General features: G+C 40.9%; 1 pseudogene; it reads right to left on the bottom strand.

The window, feature by feature from the left end:
* Positions 1-959: 959 nt before the first annotated feature.
* Positions 960-9,266, bottom strand: LOC145655518 (cytochrome P450 2K1-like; annotated as a pseudogene).
* Positions 9,267-9,795: the final 529 nt, after the last annotated feature.

Below are 9,795 nucleotides of genomic sequence, written 5' to 3'. Positions count from 1 at the left end.
CAAGACCCTTAACCTTCAGTTGCTCAAGTTGTACTCAGTCATAATTGTAAGTTGCTTTGGATAGAAGCATCTGCAAATGTTATTTGTGGTTTTTCTACAACAATTACTATACCTATAGCTTCATTTTAGTTGGTTCCATATACTCAAGCCCTGTTTATTTACTATATATGTTTATTAACATTTAATTTACCATATAATGCAGGATTCACTTTCATTTTTATAATCCCTGCATACGTGATTAGGACTCTGACTAACCATAACCTGAGTGAGACTGAATTAATATAAAGCTTTTTTTAAAGTAATTACACTTCAATTATAATTAACATATTTCCCTACATTTAGCATGGTGCCCTGGTTAAAGGTATTTTGACAAATTTAAAACATACATTGCTACTATTTCAATCCACTAACAAAAAACTTGATCATCTTAGGGAGGACAAGATGCAACAATTTCTATCAAATGTTTCCAGATGATGAGAGTGTTTACAGTGAAATGCATCATACCTTGTGCAGTAGAAATATTAGACTTTATTTGAAGATTATGGCAAAACAGAGGCAGACTTCCCATGTTGTTCATATGTGTCACACTACTGTCAGATGAAACATTTGTAATAATGTATATACGAATTATACTGAGGGATGACTATGAACTTGACTTGGCATGAAAAACTAAAAGCACTGTTAATATTTACTGTAAATTATTAAGGTTCATTCACATATAAGAAATCATACATTTATTATAAAACTGAATGTTACTCAGCAATATGAATGATGAGGGTTTAATTTTAGGTGCCAAGTGTTGGGGCAGATAAGTGAGTTACATGTGAATGTGTTGGTCACGTGTGATGAACTTTGAAATCCAGGTTGCACCAGTGCCTGTGAATTTTTAAATAGTATTTTGCCAATATTATTGCAACCTTGAATGTAAATACTACCCTTACATGTTAAAAGTGAATGGATTATGCCAAGTAGTTTACTGCGCTGAGCTTATGGGGAGAGGGGTCAACGTGAAGCCCACAGCTGGCATGAGGTCCAACTGTTCCTCAGACACGCCAGGTGGAGGAGTGAAACGAAAGTGCTGCAGAAGAGTGGCGAAGAAGAGGAACAGCTCCATCCTGGCCAGACTCTCTCCCAGACACACCCTACGCCCTTAACAGACACACAGACAGACATTTAAAGTACAACATGAAATCTGGAGCACCAGATCAATGACAGAAAATGATTTCAGTGCACCTCCACAGAAGGGCATGAAGGCATCTCTCTTAATGAAGTGTCCCTACTCATCGAGGAAGTGTCCTGGATTAAAAGTGTAAGGGCTCTCCCACTCATTCTCATCCTTCAACACGGATGTCAAAAGAGCAAATACACAGGTTCCCTGGAAAGAATCACAGTTTTAGCTTAAGCAGGAAGCTAGTGACAGCTTTCTCTGGTATGACAACAGTGCAAAATTTAAATTTACGCAGCCATTTTGTCATGTCTTTGTTATATTTATAAACCAGCCAGTTTCAGCTCTCAGTCTCCTACGTACATTTAATAATTTTATCCTATGCATGCTTTTGTTGTATTGCTTTTAGACTCTTCTCAGTTAATCTAACAGCCTGACCTTCTTGATGAAGAAGCCTTGGAAGTTAATATCACAGGTAGTGGTGTGAGGGAGACTCATGGGTACTATGTCTGCCAGTCTCTGTGTCTCATGGATGACTGCATCTGTGTAAGGCAGGTTCTTGTGGTCATCCAGCACTGGCTGGCGGCCTCCAACCACCCTGTCAATCTCCTGTTGTACCTGATCTGGAGCACAACAGAAGATATTGTCTCGTGTTTTTAAGAAGACAAAAGCAATCAACTCTTTCAATATTACAATATAAACAAATACAAGAAGCAACCATGGTAAACCCTCAAACACCATCAAGCACCTCTTTGTCTTCCTCATTGGAGAAATGTCTTGGACACTGGATATTCACATTGCAGTTGGAATTCTTACCTTGTATGTGGGGGTACTTGGCCATTAAGCAGAATGCCCCAGTGGAGCGTTGTGCTGGTTGTCTCAGTACCAGCAGCAAACAGGTTGGAAACAGTTTGAAGGAGATTCTGTGCATGGAACAATGAGTTCTTTTTTCCAGCCTCCTAACCAATAATCAGAAGGGATCAATTAGTCAGCCAACATAAGAGACCACTTTCTTCCATCAGAGTACAACTGAGTAATACCAGGGATCATATAGAGAGATGTTTGAAAACCATCAAACCACTGGCTTTTTCCATACCAAGCCTAATCAGCTGGCCTAACAGTGAACCAATTCAACAAGCATGAAAAGGTTTTCTTAAGAAGTCCCATTTTATTTATATTTTTAAGGAACCAGTTTTGCTGTGCTAAAACCTATAAAGAAGCTTAAAATCATAAGGTTCCATTTATGCTTGCCAACTTAAGCCATTGTTTCATCCATGTTCATTTGTATGGTGGCCAGGAAGACCCAACATGCTGCAACTACATTAAACACATTCATCAAAACACATGTGCTACATTTCAGAAATGCAATGCAAATTCATGAATGTTATACAAATTCCAAAAACATTTTATTCAAAATGACAACATATGCTACATTTCAGAAATGCAGTGCAAATTCAAAAAACACATGCAACTTCAGAAATGCTACAAATCCAGTCACAACACAATGAAAGTGTTGTTTCAGGGGGACACAAAAAGGGGTTATTCAACCAAACAGCCAGTGAAAAGTAATTTATATTTGTGATTTCCAAAGTTTTGTCACTGGTGGTACAGAATGAACAATTGGCCTATTTGTGCTTTGCATTCTTGCACATGTTTGGTTGTAAAGAATGCAGCCTTAAAGAACACTGATAAAACAAAATCCCAACTAACAGAAATATAAACCTGATCCTGCCAGTTAATAACTAGCTAGATGCATTCAGAGTGTGTTACTATTTTAAACTCCAGTTCAGCCTAAAGAGATTCTGTCGAATACAACTAGGTTTCTGTCCATATACCTACTTTTAGAGCGTTATTGATTTCAAACCATATTTTGTATGTATGTAAAAACAACACACTTGAGATTAACTAGTAAGAATAAGACAATTGACAAGATGGTCACTGTAGCAGACCAGTTAAACTATCAAACCTGAACAAAAACATAGTGTATCCTGTAAATTAGTAACACACTCTGAAGGTAGCTAGCTAGCTAGCTAACTAACTACGTATTAAGCCAGAAACATAGTCGCGTTAAATGGGATTTTTTTTTTCATCAGCGTTCTTTAAAGCTGCATTACAACCTAGCAGAATTAAATATGCAAAACTGCTGAGCATGAATAGATCAGTTGTTCATTCTGTATCAACATAATCCATAACAAACGATATAACCATGGTAATCACAAATATAAATATTTTTCATTAGCTACTCGGTCACCACTGGTCTCATAGGAGTCCATTCCCTCTCCGTGTCCTCAGAAACATGTCCGTCGTGTTGTAGCTGTTATTTGCAGGGTTTCTGAAGTTGCATGCGTTTTTTGAATTTGCATCACGTTTCATTTGCAGCACAGTGGGTCTTCACATTCATCGTACATTTGTGTTATTTTTAATTTTATTTTCTGCAATCTGAACAGTGTTACATTTAACTTTCCACTGAATTAAGAGAGTCAATCAAGGACACTCTGCCAATTGTAAACGCAATGTGTATAAATACTGCTATTATCAATGTTTAAACACCAGTTAAAGAGGTGTATACCAAGCTTGAAACAGGTGTTTGACAGTTCATGACTGAACTTGCTTTGGAGCAAGGGAAAGACATTCCTGTCTCCCATGAATATTGCCCCTATCTGTATTGTGAATTGTGTGATTTTTGTGTGCTTGTTTTTGTCCCACACAGAGCATCACGCACACATGGACAATGTTCCAGGCTGCTGGAACTGTCCAAATGCCCCATAATAAGAAGTGATAACGGCCTTTTGAAAGCCAACTTTGATGTTGTCATTCTTGTGACATAGCGAACAGGGAATTCCTTTACACAGTGTGACAATCAGGCTTCCCACACTCATAGAGCTCCTTGTGCAAGTATAGTCAATTAAGCAAAACATGTTAATTTTGTTAGTCTTTCCACTACTGCTTCCACTTACTGTAGTACTAGCAATTAAACTTCACATCTAGTAGTTCTCTAGGTAATGCTGTCAGTTATTAGGGATCCCTGTATGACCTTTATTCTCATTTATCCTGTCTGTTTTTAAAAATGATATTACCTATATGAATCAATACATTAATTCCTTTAGAATTGGTGATTAGTTGCTAAACATCCTATCGATTGTTGATCAAACTCAAAATCTCCCACTGAGATGCAAACGAGAGTTTTCTGTTTCACCATTTGGCAGCCAGATAGTGCTACTGAAGCACTTTGAATTGCCACAGTATATGAAAAGTGCTATATAAATTAACTTAAGTTGCCTATTGATTAAAGGTCAGATTGAGTCGTCTTCTAGTTAGTCCTGTAGATTACTTTTGTTTTCTAAACAAATATTCTCATTTGTTTTATCTGGTTTCTCTCTTTATTCCCTCTATTCTTCAATGTATTATACACTATGCGATTGCTGATTAGTTCAACGTTCCATTAGCTGTCAAGTTTGTGGCTTCACTGGTGGCATTTCTAACCTGTGGTGGATGATCACGAGTTAGACAACTTGCGACTTCCAGTTGAGACTGATTAAAATATTTCCATATGCGATGGTGCCCCATTAATTTACTATAACTATAACAAATTTGATGAGTGCAGAATTATAAATTAGGAGTTCATACCACTACAGAGGTCATATGGATACTCCAAAATATGAGTGGTTGTATATGCACTATGTACAAGATAAAACTTGACACATTAAGCATTTCTGTATACAGCACAAGAAGGACATACCACGTTTTGTTTGCATGCTAGAAAACAGTCAATAAAGCCTCTGCACTCCTGAGGGTTCAGGGTCTCCTGGAGGCTGTGCACAAGCTGCATTATATCCTTCAGAGTTTTTTCACAGTTTGCCATGATAATTTTCCAGTCCTTTAGCCAGAGCCGAAGCCAGGGGAACATATTGTAAAGCTACAAACACACAGATTAACATTTTGTTATGTGCCTCCTACATTTATCCATACATCATCCTATCTTTGTGTCTCTTGCTTATTCAAAAACATAGCAGGGTACCTGTATAGAAGCTGAACCAGTGATCCTGATATTCTCATTGCTTCGGTTTACCATGTTTTGGAACCGAGGATCACTGTATTCAAACCTGCTTCCATATACAATGGCTGAGGTGATATTTGAGGCATTTATACAATAACCAATAACAGGATGTTAAATGTTCCCATATATTACATTTTGGATAAATGGATAATTACATTATGGATAATTTGGATAATTACATTTTTGGCTCAACTACAAAAAATAGTTACTTCTGGTAAGAGTAAAATAGAAAATATATACTTATGTCTCTTACCCTTAAAGTTCTCCACCACTTCCCTCAAATTCCACATCTCTTCTATGATTCTCTCTTCACTCCCTCTCTTGCCCTGCCCAAAGTCCTGCAGGGTGCTAAGGGCAAAGCGCCTCATCTCTTTCCAGTTCTCACCATTAGAAAACAGAATTCCTTGATCATAAACAGAAATCATTAAACCTTTGTTGTTAAACAGCTAAATGTCAGCGAAATGCCATAAATGTAAATGTAAACACAAAATGCAGAATGGTTTTTCATCTTAACTGTGAGACAACTGCATGTTTTTACAATATTTATATAAAACAGGTATTCATGATGAAACACACATTGGGAAACTGCTTATGATCTATTCCAGTGCAAAACCAAATTATAACCATGATTAATAAGGAAAATAACATAAAATAATAATTGTCTTCAGAAAATGGCCTTTTATGAAGAACATTGCTGGCCTGGCTTCCCTCTGGCTGTTTCACAACGGTTTCCCCTTTTCTCCTAATTCTTCTCTTACACTTTAGTCATGCTCTTTCACCATGAATCTTGTTTTATTAATGTTTCCCTTGTTGGTGTCACTCTGGGTGACTTCTCCTTCAGGATATAAACACCTCCCCTGCCCTTCTTTTGGAAAATCTGATCACACCTCCATCCTTATCCTGCCTGCATACAGACAAAACTCAAACAGGAAAAAAGGTTTTCTGATCAGTCTATCAATGGAGTGCAGAGGCCACCTTCACACTTCAGGACTGCTTTGAAACCACAGACTGGTGGATATTTTGTGACACAGCTGGCACTAACATCAATGAATTCTCAGACATATGTGGAATAGACTTTGCATGATCACTGACTACAAAGGAAGTTGGTACTGTGATAGGGGGGTTGACCTCCTCACTTGCAGAGAAGCTAAATGCTCATTATGCTCGGTTTGAGGAAAACATCCCCCTTGCTGCAAAACTCCCAGTAGATCAGGAGAGCTTTGTGTCTGAGGAGGTCAGATCCTTTAAGGCAGTTAACCCACGCAAGGTACCTGGTCCACAATTGGATACTGGACTACCTGATATGCAGACCCAAGGTGGGGAAAGTAGAAAACAGCTTCTCTTCAACACTGACTCTGAGCACAGGGGCTCCACAGGGTTGTGTGCTCAGCCCCCTCCTGTACTCCCCATTTACACATGACTGTGTAGCCAAACACACATCTAACATCATCTTCAAGTTTGCTGATAGCACAACCATCCTAGGCCTCATCACAAGGGGAGACAAGTCAACCTACAGAGACAAGGTTAGTGCTCTGTCAAAGTGTTGCTACGACAACATCCTCCAGCTCAATGTCAGTAAAATGAAGGAGATGATTGTGGACTACAGGAAGCTGCATTTGGGTGGTCACTCTCGCCTATACATCAACGTATCCCAAGGGGAAAGAGTCGGTTGAGTTTTTCGGTATACACCTCACAGATGACCTCACCTGGTTCAACCACACCAACACACTGGTGAGATCAGCCCAACAGCACCTCTTCTTTCTGTGAAGGTTCAGGAGGTTTGGCCTGCCGCCTGACATTTTCACCACCTTTTATAGATCTAAAACAGAGAGCAAACCCACAGGTTGCATCACTGTCTGGTACTGCAGCTGCACTGCAAGTGACTGAAGGTCCTCCAGAGAGTAGTGAGGACTGCAGAATCCATCATAGGCCACAAACCTCCAGCCTTACAGGATAGCCATCAGTCCTGCTGCTTGAGGAAAATGAAAATGATGCAGCTAGACAGTAGCCACCCAGCACACAGCCTGCTCACTGTGTGTCACAGGCATCGCAGTTCCCACGGCGACATATTTACGTGCTTGGTTTGGTTTCTGTCCCTGGTATACTTGGCTCGGTTTTGTCAAGCTCTTGTTTTGGTTTCGTTCTGTTCCACCCCCGAGCCTGTATCCCCAGCTGTAATTATGTTCACCCGTGTCTGGTAATGTTTATCTGGATCTTCATCAGTCTTGGTTATTTAAGCCCTGTTTTGCTTTCCAGTTTGTCGGTTATTTTGGTTTGCCAGTTGTGTTTAGATTTGGTGTTGCTGTTGCTGTCATTGTCTCTGTTACTTCCTAGTTAGTTTCCTGAAGTCTACCTCATTCTGTGCTGATGAACAGTTTCTACCCTCCTATAAGGCTCTTAAACAGGATGTGAAACAGTTAGTCCTTAGTATTAGTTCTTGGCAGCACACCACTACTTGAACATTTCCACATAGTCACTATTAACATACAGGGTGTAGTTTATCTACAGATTACCCTGGGCTAATATATTCAATAGCAGGAGGCTCCTTATTAGGACTCTTCTGAAGTCTAGTCACCATCTATTCTGAAAAAAATCAAAACAAAAAAGTAAATAAATAATGAATGAAAAACAAATAATTTACCTAATTAAAATTTAAATAGTACCATGATCAACTCACACACACATTCCATCATCTAAATTGGCTGAATAAGGTTTTCTGAATCCTTGGCTGAAGTCATAGAATATGGGACTGATGTCTCTTGTCTCCAAATTCTTCTGCATGATTCACCAGTGCTTGTTTGACAGTTTGATATCCTGTCAGGACAACTACTTTCTTTGGACCAAAATACACAGTGAATATGGATCCATATTGTTTTGACATCTGCAAACACAAATTGGATGGATAAAAAGTTTTCTGTTAATACAATGTACTCTATACAATGGGTTGATGGATTTTTTTGAATTTTAAGTAAAGACACTGCCATATTTATTTATTTAGTTAGGGTTTCAGAAGTAATAATCACATTGTTGAACTTGTGACTTTATGAGTCAAGACTGATTTAACATAGTCCTTAAATAATAATTAATTCATTAATTTTCCCTGCTAATCAGAGTGGTGCGGTAACGTGCGGTGGCCCGAGTGCCGTAGGGGGAGCGGCAGGACGCACAGACTCCTCCGACTGGGACGAACATTTATTCACATTTAACATGAAACACTAACGGCACTCACAAGAATCACTCACGACTGATACAAACAAGAAACGATTAACATTAAACACATACGGTGAACACTAATACAGTGAACATTGACTATGTTACAGCACACGTTACAGAATAACCAACCGCTACAGCACGCACTCTCCCTCGACAAAAAAAGTAATTCCTAGCGGGGGGTGCATGAACATCCTCTGCACCTCTGCCTGGATCCCAGGATATTGGGGAGAGGACCGTTGTCTGCGTCTTCTCCGGAGGTAGAGGGGAACAGCCCCAGGAATTTCTTGGGGGGGGCCTCAGGCGGTTGAGCCCGGGCCAGGGAGGACCGAGGGGCACCACAACCACCAGAAAGAGGGCGGTTGCGTGGAGCCAGCGGGATCTCCCAAGACCCTTCTCCTCAGCTGACTCGCCAGCGAAACTGGAAAGGTCTGCCCAAAGCCTCAGAGGCAACCCGCCTCTGGGACGCTCTTAGAGCGGCGGGAAAGAGGAGGACCGTTTAGGGATGTCTGGAACCGGGGCGGACGTGCACCCCCGCGTGTCCGCTGAGGCCTCGGACACGTCAAGGAGCCTGCGGGGACGGCGGGCGCCACGTCACAGCGCCTTGTGTTTGTGTGTTGGTGCTATTGTGTGTTTCTGTTTGCGCCTTTTGTGTTTACAGGCGCAACGTGTGGTGGAGTGTACCGGACTGCCCCGAGAGAGGCAGGGAAGCTGCCTTTCTCTCTCTCCCCGCGAGGTCTCTCTTGCTGGCGGCACCTGGCCCGCCTGGGCGCCGGGCACTGCCATGCTGTGTTTGTGTGTACGTGTACACGGTACCTGGAGGTTCACGTTCATTGGACGGATGCGTCGGGATCCGCGCCCCTTGGGAGGGGGTTCTGTCACGGAACGCTCGCCTCCCGCGATTCACGTGGTTCGACCCGCCATGTGCAGTGGGAGGACTGTCTTGTCTGTAACCACACCTGCACCTCGTATATACACCTGCACCTTAATGTATATAAACGCGTGTTAAAGTGTGCAGGATGTTGGTTATTGTTGGCGTAATGTCTGAATGTAATGTGTTTGTTAGATGTATTCTTGTGTATCGTGTTTGTTTAACTTTAACCATTTCATGTTCCTTGTTTGTGATAAGCGTGCCATTGTGTCGTTTGTTAATAAATGTTCGTCCCAGTCGGTAGAGTCTGTGCATCCTGCCCCTCGCCCTACGGCACTCGGGCCGCCGCACCTTACAGGTGCCCCAAGTAATCTTATCATTTTTGATTGCCAATTTATTGAGGTGATCATAACACTATATTTGTGACAATAGCTGTTGTAAAAAATGCTATATACCAACTAGCTAGCTATCTTCTCCGTAAACTAGCTACTG

This window comes from Electrophorus electricus, unplaced genomic scaffold, assembly GCF_041902795.1.
Source record: "Electrophorus electricus isolate QZ-2024a unplaced genomic scaffold, ASM4190279v1 Scaffold27, whole genome shotgun sequence".
In the NCBI taxonomy this organism is placed as follows: domain Eukaryota; kingdom Metazoa; phylum Chordata; class Actinopteri; order Gymnotiformes; family Gymnotidae; genus Electrophorus; species Electrophorus electricus.
Note: the sequence above shows the minus strand (reverse complement) of the source record. Positions and strands in the feature narration are given on the sequence as shown.